Source organism: Lemur catta, chromosome 1 (assembly GCF_020740605.2).
Source record: "Lemur catta isolate mLemCat1 chromosome 1, mLemCat1.pri, whole genome shotgun sequence".
NCBI classification, from domain to species: Eukaryota; Metazoa; Chordata; class Mammalia; order Primates; family Lemuridae; genus Lemur; species Lemur catta.
The window spans coordinates 127,735,988-127,758,216 of record NC_059128.1 but is presented as its reverse complement, the minus strand read 5'-3'; the positions used below and the strand labels follow the sequence as shown (position 1 = coordinate 127,758,216).

The 22,229-nt window shown below is 44.1% G+C and overlaps 1 protein-coding gene across 2 annotated transcripts in view; it reads left to right on the top strand.

Annotated features, from left to right (window-relative positions):
- Positions 1-22,229, top strand: part of FAM107B (family with sequence similarity 107 member B) — a 63,238-nt gene that overhangs the window by 11,383 nt on the left and 29,626 nt on the right. The window contains exon 2 of one of the 2 annotated variants that reach the window (XM_045533770.1): positions 10,395-10,479. The exons of the other annotated variant lie outside the window; for it this stretch is intronic. The gene's annotated coding sequence lies outside the window, so the exon portion shown is untranslated. The remainder of the gene's footprint in view (positions 1-10,394; positions 10,480-22,229) is intronic. 2 annotated transcript variants of the gene reach the window in all.

Sequence of the window (22,229 nt, the reverse complement as noted above, 5' to 3'; positions counted from 1 at the left end):
TGATCATTCTCGAAAAAAAAAAAAAATCACCACTTATCCTTTAAATACTTGAAAACATCACCAAGGAGTTGACTTGATGGGTCTGGAACCCTCATTGTCTCTTCTTTCTCCTCCTCTTCTTCAGTGACATCCCAGGCTGTCCTAAAGCTGAGATTTCATAAAGATCAGGTGGACTTTTGGGAGATAGTGTGAGGTGGTGGGTGGGGAGGAATGAGCTGAGAAGTCACCCTGTGGCCATGGCAGAAGGTGCTTCGTGTTGATATCTGACTGTCAGCCTCGTTGTCTTAAGATGGTTCAGTGGACGCTCCCCATCCTTGTCTGTGCTGCCCACCGAGATCCCAGGGTGGGTGTTTATTAGTCTCGGCTACCTGTGTTGAGCGAGCACACGGGCAGGGGGAGATGGGAGACCCTGGTAATGTCTAGGGAGGTGTCCACTTACACCTGGTTTGTTCTCTGATCCAGTGGTGACTTTAAGCAATCTGTGATAAAATAACACAATTGGCTCTGCAGCTATCCATATGTATGCCTGGAGTAGCTTTGTTTGTTTTGTCTGTTTTAAATGCTTCTAAATTGCAATTCTTCATGAGCTTCCTATTTCATACTTACAGCTGAAATGTGATAATTGGCTCTACCAAGACTGTTCTCCCCCCCACCCCCCTCCATTTGTGCTGGAAACAAAACAGCTTGCACGTACCCTCTGGAACATGTTGCATGCATGTGCTTCTTGGTGGGCCATAGCACATAGCTGACTAATTTCAAAAACTGCCTATTTATAGCCTCTTCAGAATCATTATCAGACATTAGGCGTTCTCTCTGCTAACATCGTGTTGATTAACATGGCTTTGTAAGTGGAGGTGAATTGTATTTTACTCACGGATGAGTCATTGGATAGTCTTTAAATGCACACCCCACCGATTCTCTAAAGTGTGTCACCCTAGTCATCGGCCCATGCTGGGGTTTTCAGCAGTCATCATAGGACTGAATGCAGGACAAGGCCTTAGAAAACACAAAACCCTCTTATTCTATAGATGAAATTGCAGCCCAGGGCTGCTTGGTTCCCCAGAAAACAAAAGCCCTTAGTGCATATCTAGGACTCTCACAATCTCCCTTGACCTCTAATTTAGCAGTTTCCTTCGCTGTCACCCTACCGACCCCAAGCACTGGCATCTGCCACCATAAAAGATGAAAAACAAGAACAGGAAACCCAACTTCCTACTTACTGGGATGATGGCGATGATTTTATTGCAGAAAAAAAAGAATGATGTTTAAAATTCTGTCATCCTAAAAAAACTGTCTTTTTTTTTGATGTGTAAGACAGATGCTTATTCATACTAACAGAAGGTCTTAAAAACATTAAAAATAGTTATTCATACTATAAACAAAAGCCTTCTACACCTGAGGGGCAGTTTTATAAGCGGTGGCAGGATAGAGAGGTGAGTTAGGAAGCTCATGGGGCAGGAGGCCCAGACTGGAGCTCTGGGGTCTAACTGGAGAGTGGGGGAGAGACCCTGGGCTTGAAGGTGTGGATGGCTCTTAGTCTGGGCTGCTGTAACAAAGGCAACACACTGCTCGGCTTATTTATTTCTCCTCACGGTCCCAGAGGCTGAGAAGTCCAAGATTAAAGTACTGGCAGGTTCAGCGTCTGGCGAGGGCCCACTTCCTGGTTTGCAAAAGGATGCACCTTCTTGCTGTATTGTCACGTGGTAGAGAGAGTTCATCTCACTCACATCTCTTCTTCTAAGGGCACAAGTCCCATTCATGAGGGCTGCATCCTTGTGACTTAATTACCTTCCTACATCCCCACTGCCAGATGCCTTCACACTGGGGCTTAGGACCAAGGGGGCGTGAGGGAGTGGACCAGGGTCCAGTGTGCCCTCTCGGTGCTGTTTATAATTGTAGGGAGAGTGATTCTTATTCCCTTTGGGCATGGGCTCTGTGTCCCTTTTGGGAAGAGTTGATGTACTTCCTTGAACTTCCACACCAACCGTTTTATTTGGATACCATCATCTTACAGGCGGTTGTCATGTTTTGAGGCTCCTTTGTGGTGAAACGGAAGGAAAGACGGCGAGTGCTGAGAACTGTAGGATGAAAAAGTACAGTTCCCATCTGCAGCGGGACCTGGGACGTGCCCTTCCACCTTTGGGATGTTCCCGTAGTCACTCGCTTATGTTCTGCGCCTTTGCCGTATCTGCTTGGAAACACTGCGGAAAGGGACTGTGGCATCCTCATCTCTGTGTCCCTGTAGGGTCCTTGGTCAGTCTCTGTTTTGGATTCAGAGTGCATCAGCGTCTGGATCTGCGGGAGGAGCTGGAAATTCCTGTTAAAAGAAAGAGTTCACTTCTGTGTTCGTATCATTTTAGTTCCACATTTCCTAAGGACTTTCCTTGAAACACAAACGATGAGAACAAGTCCCTTCCCGGGGTGGGAAGCATTGTCATATACTTTGCATTGTGTCCCAGGGCCTGGATCCCGAGAGGTGGCCTTGGGACATCCAGGAGAGTGTCCCCGCAATATTGGAATACGGGAGATTTTTCTAGTGAGTGGATGAAAGACTTGTGGGTTTGTGCAGTGGTTTCTTTCCCTTCTCTTGCATTCTGCCAGTGTGAACTTTTCCCCTTCCTGCATTGTGGCACATGTTGACAAGTAAATGCTCAGGTTGGTTGGGCGGAGCCCCTTCTTCTTCTGTCCCCACCCACCCTATCTGTATGACTTGGGTGGGGCGATGTGTCCGGCCACAACTTCCATCACCCCATTTTAAAAAACTAAAACAAGCGGAGAGCCATGCCACGTGCCTGTGATCTCCCGCAGGTGCAAGAATATACTCAGATGTAAAAGGAGGACAGCCCACGATGAGTGGGTGGTTGTGGCCAGGGAAGGTGAGCTTGCGTCCTGTTTTCAGAGTTCCGTGGTCTGTGCTGTGCTTCTGCATTTCGTGTCTCTTGTCACTAATGAGCAGTAGATACTTCCCCTGCAGTATATTTAGCTCTGGGTTACACAGATCTCCCTCCAGGATCTCGACTCTGGATCTTATATAAGACACCAACTCTTTCATTAGCCAACTGGAAAAGGATATGTCCTTTCCTCTCTTCCTGGGCAGCTTCTGCCAGATGAAGGATTTTTCTCTTTCCAGTTTCTTTAAACTGAGAAGCAGTATGATTTGACGGGGTTTGGAATGAGACTGCTGGGGTCCACCTTCTGGGTCTGCAGTTTACTAGCTTTGGGATGGTAGGCAAGTGAATTACCTGCCTGAATTTCAGCTTTCTTATCAGTAAAATGGGGTTAATAATAGTGCCTCCTTAGTTTTACAGTAATAAAGTTAGTGCACTAGCAGGGGGCCTGCATGCAGTAAGCACTCAATAAAATGTTAAAAAAATGTGGACATGCTATTGATAACCTCCCTCCATGATGCTCTGGTACTGTTTTTAGAAGGACTGTTTGTTATCTGTCTCCTAGAGGTGTGGTCACGGTTTATTCAGTAATCATGATCAGAGTGAATTGTTTGAGAACCACGTGTGCATTTATGGGGATGGCAAAGAAGGGTATTTGAAATTGGGAGTGTCCCAGAAGACCTGGATCCCTTTGGTAACCCGTGGCGAACAGGGTGATGATGATGATATTCTTTATGGTTGGAGACAGGATTTTACTCTAATGTTCTGTAACAGGGAGTATTAATTGTTGTCACCAAGAATGTGTCAACAGCATGCCGAAACTGATACTCTTAACCTGGGGGAGCATGCTACACAGTTTTAAACAATCAGGCTAAATGCTGTAGATGTGTCTCTGTATGTGAAATGGGCACTGATTTTAACACTACTGGTGCAGACACCTGCAGGTGATGCCAGTCAGAGTTAGATGTCCCCTGGGAACTTCCCGATGGCTTGGTGAGGTTGTGGCAGGGATGGCCTTGAACATTTCAGGCCATTTGATTTACTACATTAAGTGGCCTGGAACTGAGACCTGCATCAGCTGTTCCTCGAATTGTGGAAGTGAATTTGGAGCCCGGCTTGCCCGCCACCTCCCTGACCCTCTGCCGCCTCCCTGACCCTCTGCCGCCTCCCTGACCCTCTGCCACCTCCCTGACCGTCTGCCGCAGCCCCACCGGCCTCTTGGCTATTTTCCCTGAGCCACCAAGCACAGGCTCGCCCAGGGCCTCTCCGGAAAGCTCAGACCAGACGTGCTGCAGAGGCCTCCCCGGCCTCCCTCTTGTCCTGCTCTGTTCTTCCTAACACCGCAGCAACACCATCGCAGACACTCATGTGCTCATTTGTGTGTCACCTGCCTTCCTGCTCCCCTGGCCCTGCCGCTATGATGTGAGTTCCACGGAATCAGTGTTTTGTACTTGCTGTACCCAGCAACAGAGACTCGCTTTAGTTCCTGCCATGCTTTGCTGCAACTTTAGATGTCCTTTGCCTGGGTGAGATGCTTCTCATACTTGGCCAAAGTGACACAGAGTATGAGTCCTTTAGGTTTGGGTCGCTGAGGATAACTGACTCGTCTGTCTTCTCAACTAGCTGGCAGAAGGAAACGGTATCTGGGAAGAACATTCTGCAGGATACATTAAGTTGCGTCTTGGTTAGGATCCTGGGAGGCCAAGTGTGAGAATCCTGTTAGCATTTTCTTTCAGTGAATTAAAATGGATTAGAGGCTAGTGTATTGAAGGCCAGGCCCAAGCCTGTGCCTTTGGCCTTTAACAGCGCATTTTAAAATAGAAAACTGCCATGTGTTCAGTCTGCTTTTATTTCTGCGTGAAGGAATAAAGGATATTATCCATACTGTTGCTCATTGTCCCTTATTTAAGGTTCCATCTGGAAAACTTCTTTTGGACTATCATGCCGTGATATTTTTTTTCTTTCCCTTGAGAAGATGGATACTAATTTTTTTCTAATAATGAAAAGTATGTAACTTTTTTGGGTGGTGAGACAGTCCTGGCCTCTAGGAAGCTCAAAACCGCATTTAATACTCAAATCTGGAGCTTATATTATCACTAGTAGGTTAACCTTTTTGCTGTCTCTTCTGTAGGGTGGCCTTGACTTTCTAATTATTTACCTACTTGCATATGTGACTTTTATTTTAAGGTACCCCAGAGCTTCTTTGGGAAGAACCAGGGAATGACGAAACAATTTTATTCCTCTCTCATCTCCTGATGTGTGGTATTGAGTAGCTCACTTGGTTTTGAAATTCTCTTGCTTTTGTGTGTTTTTACTTGGGTAATGCGACTGACAGAAATTTCTGTGTTTGCTTGCTGGAATTTCCATTTCTTTGGCCCAGAGTAGCAATTTTGGGGTAGTTGCCAGGTGGGTGAAGAGGTAGGAACTTGTAAATAATCAGAGTACAGTTCTGAGGTGAATCTTTCACTGGTTTTGCTTGTTTTATTCCAATGGTGAGATTTTGGTTACTTTGCACTAAAGGGCTTTATATATGCACTGTTTTGGGGGAAACCGGATGACTGGCTTCTGAATGTTACAATACAATTTCTTCCGTATTGCAGCTTTAAAAGGACTGAAGTTTTTCTCACTTAGCGCCTTCCTGTGTTCCAAGAATTCCATTACTTTGCACGGATGTTTACAAATGATGCTTCCATGGCTGAACCTACTTTGGAGAAGCTTACTGTTTCATAAATGAGTTTTCAAAACGAGTGTGTCAAACGGGTAACGATTTCAGAAGCAAATTAAGAAAACATCCTAGAAAATCAGCTTATTTACTGACTTGAGCTTAATGCTTCCTACGACGAGTGGGTCTTTTCTTAGGGGTTTGTTACCAGGAGTCTTCCTGAGAGGCCTGTGCACATTAATAGAAAATGGGTGTGTTTCTTTTTTTCTTTTGTTATAATTTTGGTAAACTCTTAAAGTGAAACGTGAACAAGGCTCTCATTTTTCTTCTGTCTTTGAACGAAAACGTTCTATACTTTTCAGAGTCTGAGCAAGCATTACTCAAAGTAGCGATAAACCACAGTTGAATTAAATTGCCACATTCTTTAGATTAAAATTTGATTGTGTCATTGTTAGTTTCAACAATGATCTGTCAGGCACTATGCACATATTTCTCTTCTGCCCCCTTCTCCCTCATTCTAATCTCTTCTAAAATAGTCCTGTTTTTCTTTTGTTGAACAAGAATTCCCAAAGTAAATGATTCCTTCTTGTGACTGAGGGTGTGGCGTGTGAGGTTTTCTTGCCTTTTGAATGGCCAGTAGCTGCTTTCTGCCTATAGGAAGTATGTCCTCAAGGAAAACTGCTATTATTTACTGTATAAACAGGACCAGAAAGGGAACAATTTGGCAAGATCCTGTCTCTGGGCAAGTCTGAGATGGATTTTTTTTCCCCCCAGTGAGGACTTGTCATATTTATAGGTCAGTGATGTTATTTCAGAAACTCCAAAGGAACTGTGTATCTGTGATAGGGAAGGAAATTGTTTATTCTAGGTTTTTCTTCACTACATTTCTAACGTTGAGAAAATTACTCAGAGAGGTTTGGCAAAGATGACAGATGAATAAAATTAGATTGAGTTTGTGGAATTGTATTAATTTAGCTGATATTTATTAAACTCCTAATGAAGGACCCAACATCCTGGGCCCAAATAAATGTACAGGGTATTTATCCTCAGGGAACTTACGTATCATCAGGGAGGCTAACTCCATCCTATAGTTAGCAAAAGTGTTAAGAGAAAGAAGTCACTCACTCTGCTTGGAAGCGAAGTTGTTACCATTTTGTTTAATGAACTTTTCTTAATTGAAAGAAAGCTTTGTACCCCAACGTGCTCCCTGGCTTTGGCCCTAAAGGTTGAGAGCCCCCTGAAGCCTTAAGCATTAAGATAGGCGTCGCTTTAGAACTGAGTTCAGTTCAGCCACTTTTAGGTGTTATAGTACTTTTAGTAAAACTTGGTTTAATTCAATGTACTTCCCGGCCTGCTGCAGTCACAAAAATATTAACTCTCTAAAAATGTTTATTTTGGAGAAAAAAATGACCTTAATATTGGAAAGGCAGGTGAATAGAAAACTACAGATTTTAAGTAAATACTTTTATCCTCATTTGTAGTTAATAACATTGGGCCTCCTCAACCAGGATCACCAGTGTGGATGTGTGTTGTCGTAAGTAGAGGTTTCTACATCTAAGCTTAGAGAGCTTGACACTTGGGAACCTGGTCCCAAGATTAGGGTAAAAGAACAAGGCCTCCCCTACCATCCTGGAAACTTAAATCCTAGGGTCTCAACCTAAAAACCCAAAGGCAGACACGGTGATATTAATCAGCATACCTTTGGAAATAAAAGGAGTTTTTAAAAAGCAGCTATTTTTTAATTAAAGAAAAAGCCTTACATGATTATATGTTCTGTTTTAAATCAGTGTTTTTTTTCCTAGTATGTTTAATAGAGGTAACACATTACTGATCCCAACATACTTTGGGAAGATTTAATCTAGTAAAATACCCTTCCTCTATTCAGTGATCTGATCATTTCTGTTCTTCGTAACTAAGTTTTCATAGTGTTCTCAACGTTGCTGTCAACACACGTGTGTGTCTGTCTGCGTCATGTTGGTAAAATGTTTCTTTTTAGCAGTGGTCCTCAGACAGGTTTGGAAGCCATGCCCTGAAGGTCCTAGACATTGGGGTTTCTCTGGCCCCCTTGCTTGTGTGCGCCTGTGTGAGTCCCTTTGTGGTGTGTGGTGTTCCCCTGGTGCCCAGGCTGCCACACGGAGCCCTCGCTTTGCCAAGTTTGTACCCTCTCCAGTGAAAAGCTGCCTGGCATGTGATACCTGGTATAGGGAAGTATGAACTGCTTCAACTTTTTGAACATACACCTTCTGCTTCATTCAACGCAAGAAGCTTAAGCCCTTTAGTGCCTATTATTGATTCACACAGATAACTTAGTTTTATGAGCTACTTATCTCCGAGGTCAGCAAAGTCAGTGTTTTTATTAAAGGTCAGCATGAAAGACCGTGTTCGCAAAGAGTGTCACATGTCTTTTCCTAGTGTTCTCAGATCAGGTACAATCTAGTGTAGAGTGTCAGGATCTTCGGAATAGAACAGACCGGAATTCAAACATCCTGTTACTTACTAGCTGAGATTCCACCATCTTTACGCATAATTTATAGGACCGTGTGTGACTTGTGTTGGAGGTGGATATGCACTAGGGAAATGCGTGATATAATGTTATTAAAAAATGTATAATATTTGATTTCCTATACTTTATGCTAACTAAGCATATAATTTCCTAATTCCTTTTCTATGAATTCACTATAACGGTACTAATAATCTGTGAGAGATCCATACGTTAAGTTTTTTTCTCATTCTCCAATCTTGGCCAGTTTTGGTCTACGGGATAAAAGCAATAGTGTCTGGACAACTCGTCTGATTGGCTGCCAAGACCTGGACCATTGTGGTCACCTGCACCTGCTGTTCTGAGTTTGCATGAGGGTGGTAACTCTTGATTGGTAGGAGCTCAGAATAGGAATTCTGCAAGTATAGGTGGGAGCGGTGTTTCCTTAATGATGTTGATCCAAGGCACATTTTTACCAGTCTGCAAAATGTCCTACTGAAGATCCTTCTTAAAAATGAGTGGATTAAAAATAACAACAAAAACCGTAGCTCACTTTTGAGATATTGGATAAATTGTGTCCCCCATGCATACTTAGTTTTAGTGGCTCGTGGTACAGAATTTAGAGAGTAACAGTTCATTCTTACAGATTCAGTTGGGAATAACTGTGTTAAGATGTCTGAGAAAAATATTACTCTGTTATCTACTTATTAAATACTAATTAAAGATTTGGGAGAGGGGGCTTGCATATTCTGTTGTATGTGTGTGTATGTATGTGTGTTGTGTAATACTAAACCCTGTTCTCAGTGAATTGATTTTTTTTTTTTTACATTTTTTACAAGCACAATGGAGCTAAATTCTTCAAGTATATACCTCTCAGTGGGACACTTTTCACATTGAGAGCTATGCAGTGTTTCCTGTGTCGTGGGAAGAGCAGACTATGAAAGAAGGAGCAGGAAAAGCAGATAAACTCTTGGGACCTAGTCTTGTTTGTTTGTTTGTTTTTTAATATTACATATCCACAGCGATCACTTAGAAGGAGTCCCAATCAAATGGGAGCCAGTCAGCATTGTTTATAGACAGTGTTTTAGTCAATTCTGTGCTGCTATAACAGAATACCACACACTGGGTATTTTATAAAGCAAGTAAGTTTATTTCTTACAGTTCTGGAGGCTGGGAAGTCCAAGGTCGGGGGCCTGCATCTGCAGAGGGCCTTCATGCTGCGTCATCCTAAGGTGGAAGGTGGGAGGGCAAGAGAGGAAGGAGGCTGAGCACTTTTCACCAGGAACCCTCTCTGGGGTAACTAACCCGCTCCCGCTATAAGGGCATCAGTCCCGTCTGGCTTACCCAACTCTTAAAGGTCCCACCTCTCAACACTCTTGCATTAGGGATTAAATTTCAACACGTGAACTTTGGGGGACACATTGAAACCATAGCAGGCATTTTCAGGGCTTTCCACAGAGCTGCTCTGTCCCCATGGTGCCCTGAGCCGCGTCACTCGGAGGTGGCTGGCATCTGCTGTGCCTTGGGCTGGATGTGGGAGTTTAAAAATACCTGTGGACCAGACGTCACCAAACAGATGTCTACGTGTGCCTCTGCGATCATAATTTCACACTCTTTGCTTTGATGTGGATTTGATATCTCCTAATAATTTAGTAATAATCTAAAACTAGAAGGAAACCTCCTTGTTTTGGAGAGGATGACCCTTCAGCCCAGAGGTCATCCATATAATTGGACAGAATTGGGACTGGAACTCAAGTCTCTTCTCCTGCTGGTGATTTTTTTCCGCCTTATTAACCACCCCCATCCCCTCCAGTAGAAAACTCTCCGCACATTTTGTAAGTGAACTATGATGCCATGCATCACAGCCCTTAGGAGTGCAGTTCCAATTTGTCTTAAAGCCGCTGTGCTATGGGTATTGTGGTGATGTTACAGCAAGTTTGAAAACTCAGCCTCCTCTGGTTGGAAAGTTGGTTCAGGCATGTTTCCTTCCGATGGTTAGCTTGGGCAAACGTTGGGATGGGGACAGTACCTGTCCAGGGCTGGGGAGATCCAAGGGTATATTTGCTTACAATTAGAGGAGCTGATTTTTTTAACATACAGCTAAGTTTTGCTTGTGATTCCAGCCTGTATTTGTTGGTCTAGAAGATCAGTTCTGGTCCCAACGCTGGTACAGTTTATTTTTCATTGTTTGCTCTAGTTTCTGTGTTACGTGAGGTCATTCGGTTGCACACAGTTCCTGCTTTCAGAAGTTACTAGAGTATCTTCCTTTGAACTCGAACTGTGACTTTTTTGATTTCCAGAAAGAGAGCTCTTTGTGGGTGGTGGTGGTTAATTCTTGTTTTGGGTATTTTCTTCACCACTCTAGGGAACTACCACAGCTGGGAGGTGCCTTCTCCCTGTGATCTTGTCATTTGTTGTCTTGTGTGAGGAGCCTGCAGCTGTCTAAAGAGGTGAGCTCAGTCTCTGCAGCCGTTGGTCACTTGAGCCTCGAGAGGTAATGGGGATGGGACCATTTTCGGGGCAAACTCTTCTCTTGCAAAAGGATGATTTTTCACAACCTTGAACGCTCATGATTAGAGCATAAACAAGAAAATATGCACCTGAGGTAAGAATAAATGCTGGAATCTTTCTATGGGCTGTTGAATAATCTAGTCCTTCGCTAGAAAATGTGGGAACATAGATTTGTGGGCTACAGAGCAGCAGACCCTACGAGATGAAATAAAAGTTACGCGTTGTTACAGTGAGTGGTGTTGGGTATCGTGTCTGTGCCAGGAAGAGACTGTATAATAGGATGTCTCATTTGCAGTCACCAACTGTATGTTGTTGTTTTTTTTTTTTTTCTCTCTAAGATGTCTTCAAATGCTCAACCATATCTTGTCAAACTCTGGACAAGTTGTCCTTTGCTTACCTTTTAAAAAAGTCTTTTTATGTTCAGTATCTTTTGTCTCCGTTATTTTATCCATGCTCTGTTAAGGGTCTGGGATCCTGATGACTAAATTGTGCATTTTCTTTGAAGATATCCATTTCCAGTAAAATGTGACTATTCGGTGAGGAATTTGGGACTGATACATATTTTGGAGTGTTTTGTTATGGCCTGAATGTTTGTCCCCCACCCCTCCCCCAAAATTCATGTGTTGAAATTCTGACCCGTAATGGGATGGTTTTAGGAGGTAGAGCCTTTGGGAGAAGATGAAGTCACGAGAGCAGAGCTCCCATGAATGGGATTAGTGTCCCTGTAACAAGAGACAGGAGGGCTCTCTGTCTCTCCCTCTGCTCTCCGCCACGTGAGGACACAGCGAAAAGACTGACCTCTGCAAACCAGGAAGAGGGCCCTCACCAGACACCAGACCTGCAGGCGCCTTGATCTTGGACTTCCCAGTGTCCAGAATTGTGAGAAATAGGGCCAGGCATGGTGGCTCATGCCTGTAATCCTAGCACTTTGGGTGGCTGAAGCTTCTTATTCTTTGGCTGGGATTGGGAGAAAGTTTCTTGGGTGCCCACTCTGTTCGTATTTCCAGTCCCTGATCCTGTCTGAAGAGACTGAAATGCTCTCCTTCCTCTTGGTGTAATCATTTTGACAGTCGCCTTGGCTGGGCTTGCTACTTACCCTGTTTAACCACCCTGTCCTGCCTGACCCGGGTGTGCACAAATATTGGATGAAAATCTAACGTTGACCTAGACAAATGGATTACCCACATGCGCGCGCACGCACACGCGCGCACACACACACACACACACACACACACACATTTTTTTTTCCTATAGGTGCATTTGTAATATCTTTTCATTTGGGAAAAAATACAGGCCACCCTTACATTAGCATAAGGCACTCATCTACCGTGTACACATTCATATTTATTTCTATAAAATAGAATTTTCACTAGGAGTGGTAAATGCCATCCTGAGTAATAGTGGCTTAACATTTGAAAGCTTTGAAAAGGATTTTCTTTCTGTAGTTAATGAAAATGATTTACAAATGTCTATTTGTTGGTAACTGTAGAAAATGAACTTAGCGGGTGTTTCTGCATTCTGCTGTCTGAGGAGCCTCTGGGCTTGCCCAGGACTGAGGCTGGGGAAGGTGCCCGACTGTCGACGTCTGTGGGGCTCCCTGCCCACCTCACAGCAGGCCCCAGAGTCCCGGTTCTGGTTGGAGAAGCACAGCCTTGCATTGAGAGAGGAGCAAGAGGGAGAGATTGAACTCATCTGTGAGGGAGAGGAGGCAGAGGGCCCTTGGTTACCCTCTAGGACCCAAGTATCGAGAACCTGTCACTTCTCCTGGTGCCCTGTGAGCCTGCTGTATTAGGGTCTCACACCCCCAGGCCTGGCCTATTCGCATCTTCCCCAAAACTTGAGAGGAAGGTTAGACTGAACAGAAAGAAGGACATGAGTTGTTCTTGAGTTGAGGGATTTTTTTTCTGCATATATCTTTTTTCTAAATAATGCTAAAGGGTTTTTGCTGGAACAGTATGTTTTATTGTTGAGTCTGTCCAGGCTCCAGGGGACTTAAATCACCAGATGGTGTAATCTCACAGAACACACGTGTGCGTGCATACACTTGCACACGCACATATGCGGGCACGCACTGTGCACGAGACAACTCACCGCAACACAGCACACACCCTCCCCTTCCTCGAGGATGTGATAACTTCAATCCGTTTGGCTTTTACTGTCAAGAAATGGTTTTTACTCTGTATTTCTGTGTTGGTTATTGGCAGTTACATCCGCAGATCAAGAGGATGCTCTGGATTCCGTTAACCAACACACATCATTAACGAGACAGGAGGGACTTAAGCAGACTTTGGCAAAGATTTGAATAAATATCAGAATGAGGTTGGTGATTTGTGAAACAGACATCTGAGAATTGAGTTCCAAGAGGAAAGGACTTTTAGACAAGGGCCAAAAGGAACCCCATTCTGGAGCTCAGAAAATTCCTAACTTTTTTTCCTTCAGGATGAATATATAATATCTTTACACCAAACAGCAATCTCAGTGTGTTAAAACGCGCCTGTGCCTTGTGTCCCACAGATGCTGTTGGTCACCAGCTCCCCTGTGGTTGCCATTCCCTATGTCACTGATGATTTGGGGGTTTAGGGTCCCACAGATCACATGGGGTGTGGCTCCCTCCCCCACCCCTTATGCCCTTTCCATCCTCATCCCTCCGGCTCCTGGGACTGTGCTCCCAGGACTGCTTTGTCCTTTCCCTCTGATGCCACCCACGCCCTCTCTGTCATACTCTTCCGCTGTGTGCTCTGCTCCTACCCTGTGGTCAGCCAGCTCTCATCCCTTGGCTCCCTCGTGCGTGGAAAGTGGACCTTCTCCCATCCCTGGGTGCTTTGGGGCGTGGAGGTGGGAGCTGGGGTCCCTGCCCTCGTGGCCACTTTAAGATCGTGACTCTCCCCCTCGCTGCTCCTTGGAAGCTCATCGCAATCACTTCTGCCTTCCACCCCTCAGTGCTGTTACTGACTGGATGGCAGTTTCTGCTGCAGGCGTCAGTGTTTGTTTAAGCTCACCAGTGATTCTAGGGGAACCAACTCTGGGTGCCCAGTAGGCCGGGTTAGCCTGGGACTGGGACGGTGGCTGGAGCTTTCTGGGATGGGAACATTGAGTCTTGGGACTGAGGATTTTCCCAGGATACAGGAGTGGGTCACCTGAAAGAGTCTAGACCTTGTTCATACCAGGACCTGCATCTGAGCGGAAATTCAGAGATCCCACTCGCTGGCCAGAACCTTCTGTCCTTCTGTTCATTTGACAGATTATCTCGGGGTACATGAGGTTTATCCCTTTCTGGGTCCATTTCCAACCCCTTTGCCCCTGCCTGAGGCTGCCTCTGCTCTGCGAATCCCCGCATTTCCTCTGTGCACGTACCAGCCCCCGAAATGCCCTCTGTCTGCTGTCTTGGCAGATTGGGTGGCCCACTGTGCCTGCCCCTGGTCTTCGAGTTCTGCCAGAGAAAGGTACGCAGATGCCTCTGTAGGATCCTGGCCCCTCTCACCACAGCCTCAACCTGCCTGGAAATGCAACGTTTTCCTCATCAGCCCTCTCCGACTCCGTGATGACTTTTCCAACCTTCCCCACATTTCTCAAGTCTCCAGTTTCACACTCGGCCCCATCCCTCCATCTGGTCTCTCCTTCTCAGCACATATCTTTCCGCTGCTAATAGGACAGGCAGGGGAAGGCCATTTTCCATCTCCCTGCTGCCCCTTTGTGGATCCGCCTGCTCCTGGACCTGTCCTTTCCTCATCTTTCTGTTTACAGTGAAAGAAGAATCCCTCTCACTTTCTAAAAATCAGTTTCTCCTCTGCCGTCCTCTCCCACCTCCCATTGCAACCTCTGCCCTGGTGTTTCCTTCTCCAGAGCATTTACGAGTACTCGTGTCTCTTGCATCTTAGGACAAAAACAGAACGGAACAAACACTGTCAACCCAGGCCTTTCCTGTACTATGTTCTCTCAGCTGCCACTTTCTCTCTCCTTCCCTAGATTAAACTTTTGGAGAGGGGCTTCTCACTTACATTTGTTATCTATTGCTGCATAACATGATTCTAAATGTAGTGACTTAAATGGCGCATGTCAGTATCTCAGTTTCTGTGTGTTGGGAGTCCAGGCACAGCTCAGCAGGGTTCTGTGCTTCAGGGGCTCGCCAGCCTGCAGCCCACGTGTGCAGCAGAGCTGTGGTCTCATCAGGGGCTCAACTGGGGGAGAATCCACTTCCAAGTTCAAGCAGGGGATTGGCAGAATTCATTTACCCACAGTGGTGGCACTTGGGTTGCCCGCAGTTCCCTGCTACATGTAGGCTACCGGCTTCCTCACAGCCGACAAGGCAGGGAGAGGGACTCCAGCATGACATCATCGTGGGAATGATGTCCCATCACCTTTGCCATGTTCTGTTATTAGAAGCAGGTGACAGGTGAACAGCAAGAGAAGAGGAACTCAGGGCCACCTTAAAGTCCGTGTGCCACCTACCTGGTCGCTCATTCCCCATTCACACTTCAAACCACTGTATTCTGTTTTTCATCTCTATGGCTTTACTGAAACTGATACCAGAGAAGCAGGATCGGCTACAAATTGGCCACACCCAGTGCAAAATGAAAATAGTGGGCTCTTTGTTCAAAAATTAAGAAATTTCTAGATGGCAACAGGAAAGCATTACACCAAGAGTGGGGCCATCTGAGCCTGGGGGCCTTGAAGGTCCCACACCCACCGCCCATGAAGCCCATGGAGCCAGCAGCCCATAGAGGGGCCTTGAGTCCTCCCTGCTGCTAGATGCAGAGGGTGTCTCCGCTGTGCCCCACCTGTTTGCTCGCCAGGACTCACCACTGCAGCACTTGTTCCTTTTTGAGACGTTCCCCTATCTCTGAGCTCTGGAGACACTCTGCTCTTCCGGGTTTCCTTCCCCCTCTGGACGCCCCCTTCAGCCCCTTTTGCAGGCCCCTCTTCCTCTCCCTTTATGTCTGGGCATTTGGGGGCACTTTTATCATCCTGCTTGCTGAATAATATCAGCAGTTCCAGTAGCTTCATTTGCTTGTAGGCCTGTGCCTGACTCCTGAGCTCAAGCACCTGTGTCAAATGCTTCCTTTATATGTTCACTTGCATGTTTCATAGGTATATAAGGTGCAACGTGTCTAAGACTGATTTTCTTATTTTCTCTGAGCCACCAAACTCGGTTCTCCTCCGTGTCTTCCATTGCAGCACATGCCCCACTCTCTACCCAGGGGAGTCTGGATTTCTGCCTGTGCTCCATCCTCTCCTGCTCTTGAACAGACTCGTCTTACTTATTCTTGGAGTCTGTGCTGAGGGTTCTCCCGTTGGACTGTATTTCATCAGGATGATCTTCCTGGACTTGTGTGGTCTGTTCTCATGGCGACCTGAGCTTCCCCTGTTAAAACCTGGCACACTTCATAGCTACTCCATTGTTAGATGTCTGCTTCCCACATTAGAAATGAGTTGATATCATGAGAGCATGATAAGCAGAGATAAGTGCATTTCAGGTACTGTCATCTGAATTACTCTATTCTTAGCCCCACTGTATTTTCATAATATTTTTATTTTATATTCTTTAAGCAATAAGTGGCGAGGTAGTTGTGGTTAGAGATCTACATCTGTAAGTCTCAGGGGCCCTGTTTCCCCACGAGCCTGCAATATCTGCTTTGAAACAGTGTTTGACATAAAATGATGAAATATATTAAATATTTGGGGTCCTGATCATTCAGGGACTAAATGTGGGCCAGAAGAGGAAGAATTCTACCCAAGGAAGGTGCTACTAATCTGTAATAGAGAAGGTCTTGGAGCAGCCTCATTTTAAGCAGAAGTCAGTAACAAGCAAACAAAATAGTAAATGGATGTATTTATTTGTTAAAGAAACTCTATTCTATAACCTACTGGGTCTCAAACTTTTGATGTCAGGACTCCTCTAAACCCTCTAACGCGGTCTAAGGACCCCATGAAAAAGTATTTGAGGATCCTAAAGAACTTTTTCTAAAAGTTGTATTGATATTTGCTATACTAGAAATTAAAACTGAGAAATTAAAAAATTCACTAAAAAATAACAAACATAACCATAAACTTATTACATCGTAACAAAAAGATCATTTGTAATGAAAAATAAACTTTATAAAGCATAAAAAGGTGAGAGGCAAGTATTTTTCATTATTTTATTATGCACATCTCTTCAATGATTTTTTTTTTTTTAAGGAAAACTATTTTCCAAGCCAAAAAAAATATTTAGTGAGAAGAGTGGCGTTGTTTTCCATTTTTGTGAATACATCTGTTTCATAACTGGCTTTAATAGAAAATAACTGGGTTCTCTGTTTCTGTAATCAGTCTGTTGTGATAGGTTGTTTTGATTGCAGTATATGCAGAAAATCCAGTCTCACACAGAGATGTGATTGGGATAGGTAAGGGTATTGAAATAACCTTTTTAGATAATTATAGATATTCTTCCTTAATAACACACCAAAATTTAACAAGTGGCAATGTCTTAAAAGCTAGTAACAATGTGGATTCTGAAGCCGTAACAATGAAATGTAACTTTGTTACATTAAAATTGCTGAATCTGTCTTGCATTTTGAATAGTGCAACAGGAATAGTTACGTCAGTTATAATACATCCATATAATGGTATATTTTGCAACCACATTGAAAAAGTATTTTACCACAGATGAAATGCTTACAAATGTAATACATTATCTATTCACTGTGATCCTAGTTTTGCTAAAAAATGAAAAGAGGTGTATATTTCTATTAATTGAAAGGAAATATATCAAAATATTGGTTTGTTTAATGATACATTCATGGGTGATATTTTATTTTCTTTATACTTTTCTGTGTTTCCAAAATTTTGTATGATCAGCACGTTGCTTTTAAAATCAGAGGAAAAAATAAGTAGTTTTTTTTTTTTTAAGAGAGAAATAAGTCTGTCTGTTAAAACTGTTACCCTTATCTGTAGATTGCCTTTTACATGTAAAACCCCAGTATTTCCACTTGGAATGTAACAAAGATCTGTTTTACCCCACAAGTTTTTGTTTGTTTAATAGACTAATGTAACCTTTCTATGGCTGTTTTAAGCTTTACAAGTTTTCCTCTTTTATTTTAATAGCAATTCATTAATTTAGTAGAGAAACTTTTAAGAGTTATTCAAGAAAAGTAGGATAAATTAGCCTTTCACATGTAGCAGAGACATACTTTGCTTTTTCTCATTTCTGTTATAGCTCAGGCAAGCACTATTTCTTACCCAAGTAAAATGGCAAAAACATCTTGTCCTGCAGTGATAATAGGTGAGAAATAACCTGGAAATTAGCATGTAGTCAACTTCTGGGTTGATGTGTCTGAGTTGTTTGCCAGTGGTGTAAGCATTGCATATTTCTCTTCACGGTTTTATGGCTGGAAGTTGAGGTGGCTTCAGAACTACAAAGGGCAGCTCACATCTGGGGATTAGTTCCCCGCCTGCCCCTGGATTTAGAAAGGATGCTTGCCAGCTATGAATGTGGCTGATGTGGCATTGTCATAAAGGATTGCCACTTCCAGGCTTTTGTCCTCTGGCTGTGGACAGGAATCCAAATTCGATGATGGTCTGTTTTCTGGAAAATGGAGGATTTCATCATGTTTGTATTTCTTTGTTTTATGTTTCTCATAATATAATTAAGTGATTATGATGAAGTCTACAGAAGCTGCAAAGCATCCACAAAGCAGAAAATTAGCAAGCAGCTATGCGTCTACCGCTAATGTTAAAGCTGAGAACATGATCACTTTGGCATTTCCAGGCGAGTGCATAGTTGCACGGCTTTAGCTAAAGTGGCTTTAGCTAAAGTGCCAGTGACTCTAAGGGTTTGGAATCTCTCCCAAGGCCGTTTATGAAGACACGTCTCCCTTCGTAACGTAAACTCTGATGGAAAACTACTTAATTGCGTAGTCTAATATTGCTTTACATTAAAAGATCATTCTGTCCTCTGCTTAAAACAATTGAGGATAATTATCTTTGAGGCTGTTCCTAATGGTTAAAAACCTTCATTACATTTGGAAATATTCTAAGCTAATTTCCATCAGATTTTATGGATTGAACATTTTGGAGGGTAGAAAATGCACTCCAAGTATACCTAGTGGTTTCTTCTTTGTATTGTTGAAACCACTATTTACATCGAATTATCTCTTGGGTCTGTCAGTGTCTTTTATGCATCAGACGGGGGCCTGGAAGGATTTGCAGATTCTAGATTGAAAATGAGGAGTGTTGTTATTATTGTATTACCCCACCCACGAACTGCAGGGGCCGGTTGCCCTGGCCTTCCCGTGGTACTGAGAATAAAATCAGACTCCTTACCATCATTTGGTTCCTGACTGTGTTGCCTATCTTCCTTCCCTGCCGCCGTCTTCACTGGGCTTTGTTGCTGTTTCCACCTTGTCCCAGGTCTCTGTGTTTGCTGCTCACTCTGCCCGAAGCTCCTTCCCTCCTTAGCCCGTGGCTCGCTCCCTCACCTCCTTCAGATCTCTGCTCAAATCCCCTCCAAGTGTCTGCTATCTGCTCAGCCAGGTCTCCTGGGAATGTCCCAAACAGCACAGCCTGCCACTGTTTCCTCTGTGTGTTTCCCCTGTAGCACTGATCACTGCCTCGTGCTACATTTCAATCCCTTTGTCTCTTGTCTGCCTGCCCTGGGAGCGTAGGCTTCCTGAGGGCAGAGGCTTGGTTCCCTTTGCTGCTAAGCCCACATTGTTTGGAACAGTGCCTGACACTTAACAGACGTGGACTAAATACTCGATGAATGAACTAATGGAAGAGTGACTTCGCCACATTCTCTCTCGTGGGCGGCTATAAACAGGTTGGCGTTTGATCTCCAGGTGTTAAACCTCCTTTGAAAGACGAGTGGGTGGCTTGTTCTGTTGTAGCTTGACTAGGACAGCGCCACACACTGTGCCTGACATCTGGTAGTCACATACTTAGAGAACAAAATTATAATTGGATGGCCAAATAGCTGGCTATTTTTGCGCTCATCCCTGTCGTTGGCTCCCAGAACAGAAATATGCTCTGTAGGTGAAGAAATTGGGGACATAGAAAGCCCAAGGGGGTTGGCGAGAAGCAGTTTTGAATTTCTAATTTGTAAACATTGGGACGTTGGCATACTTTGACATGATTTTGATGATAGAAATGGAAGTAGTATGAACAACGGTGATTAGGTTCCCATGGAGAATATTGGTGTGTCAAGCGTTTATCATAGGTTGAATCAGAGGGTTAATGGTGGCTGTTTTTATTATTGTTATTCTTCATCCACGTGCCTGGAACAGTTTCCCTCATGCCTGTGTCACTGAGGATCATGTCACAGGTGAACCACGTCTGATTTCAGAGCCCTGCCTTAACTGCTCTTTTTACCTCTTCAGCCTTATTTCCTGTTCTTACCTGGTGAGTCCTCCGTGATTCAGTCTGGCGGTTTCTCCCTCGTTTCCTCCGTCTGGGGGCCGCTGTGCTCTGTCAGATATCCCGCCTGGTCCCTGCTGGCTCTGCCTGGCCACAGCCTTGTTCCCAGGCCTGCTTCAGTGCAGCTTTCACACTCTGTGTATTTTCCCTGCTGCTTTATACAGTTTGGTTCCGAATTAGGATGTGACATTTTGCAGTACTCACATCTTATATGTCTTGGTTTAGTTCTTACAAACAGACCAAGCACTCTTAAAAGGGATCTCGGAGTTCTTCTTGGGTGTCTTTCATAGCCCCTAAGCCTGTGATGGACATTTGTTCCAAATGAAAAAAAAACAGAAGACGAAGAGAAAAAATAAGAGACCCAGAATGCCGGGGCACAGGGAGCGAGGTGGGGCAGAGACTGGCGTGGGTGCCAGAGGCAGGCTCAGGTCAGGGAGGAGGGAGGGGCGGCCGCTGCCAGGGCTTTGGGGAAGCTGTGCAGAGGACCTGACAATCCCATGGGAAGAAAGTCAGTTCTTAGTGCATGTTTCCTTCTTGGATGTTTTTCTATTCAGTAATGAAAGCGTGGGTGCTGCTTTTGTTTTAGTCGTGCAACTATTAGTAGCTGGGTATGTTTGAGAAGTGGCAGTGCCGAGGTGACCTGCTGAATTCTTCCCTTGCAGTTCCGTTGCAGGCTGAGCTGTGAAGCCAGGCATGGCCTGTGGCCCAGATGGCATCATGCAGATCTGGTGTGAGGGGCAATGGCATTGAGCACACAGTAGGCTGCCAGTCGGGTCTGGAAGTTGCGCACGGCTTTGTTTTGTCCAGAACAGAGCTCTCATTGGGTTGGGGCTGCGACAGACGTGAATATTATAACCCGGGCCAGTATCTGGCATGCTGAGTGCTGACGGGTGTATTTGCTTTTTCAACCACAGAATCCTGGCCAAGTTCTGAACAATCCAGAAACTCTGAGATCAGCACTTCTAGATCTTTTGTGCATTTGGGAAGAGTTACCATGGATGCCTTTATCAGTTGTGCATTTCTGATATCAAATGGCTAGCCCTCAGATCAGTCGGTTATGATGACAGGAAGGACTAGGGCTCTTTGGAAAGTGATTTTAAACATATTGTTGTTAGTCACATAGCTCTCCTTTTTATATTGAGTATTGAGAAAGGAATGGAATGCTCTGTAACTGCAGTTTGGTTTCTCTTTGTGCGTGGTCACCTCCAAGTCCTGAGAGCCCCAGATAAGGCATTGCAGCCACAAGCTTTAACATGATTTCCTATGAATCGTAGGTCTCTACGGGTCACCTTGTTATTTGTATTATAGCTGCCGATGGGGAAAGAACAGATTTCTCGTGTTTCCCCTTTGGAGAGTGTGTACAGGTTAAAAAGGCTTGTCCCACATGGCCTGAGTGCACTGCCCAGTGTAGTGTGCGAGTGAGAGAGAGAGAGAGAGAGAGAGAGAGGTGTGTGTGTGTGTGTGTGTGTGTGTGTGTGTGTGTATGTAAGTCTGTTAGTTTGGAATCAGACTGCCCTGGCTAGTGAGGACGTCTGATCGCCTAGTCCAGGGCTCAGGTGAGGACATGTTGACCCCAAGGAGTGAAGTTACTTTCTGAAGACACAGAGCCTGTGGGGTGGCAGAGTTGGGATTGTGCCTGGCATTTCTGACACCTGAACCTGTGCCCTTTGACAAAGCCATGCCTGTGCTGTTTAGTTAATTGTAAAGAAAATGGTTGAGCGACAGATGTAATGAGGAAACAAAGATCGCCCAGTTATTCCAAGTCACTGAATTGAATCTTTTTCTTTCTGCCGTGAACAATTTAAGAGAAAACAAATTTGTTTCTTGCTAATGGGGTGGAAACAGAACTTATTTTTAGAAAATGAGAATGAGCAAAATAAACCTAGGTTAAAAACAGAAATAAAATGTTAGTCTAGGATATTTTGTATGTCTGTTTTATAATCAGGCATTAGATTGTGATGTTAGTGGGACTATGATTCCAATTTCATAATGTCATCAATACTTAATTAAAATAATGGATGTATTTGTAAATCTGCTTTTGTTAGGTAATATTTAATCTAGTAGTGAGTTTTATAATCAACTTTTTCCCTTGAGATAAAAAACATTATATCTCTTCAAATTATTAAATAACTTTATAATAACAATGTCCTGTTTCCTGAACATTTATAAATTCGATTTATATCATTTAGGCTTATGGGTGCTTTTTTCCAAGTCAAGGTTATGGCTTTGGTCATAAATCCCTGTGGTTTGAGAAAGTAGTGATTTCTTAATCCTTGGAAGATAGTTTTTGTACCAATTAATG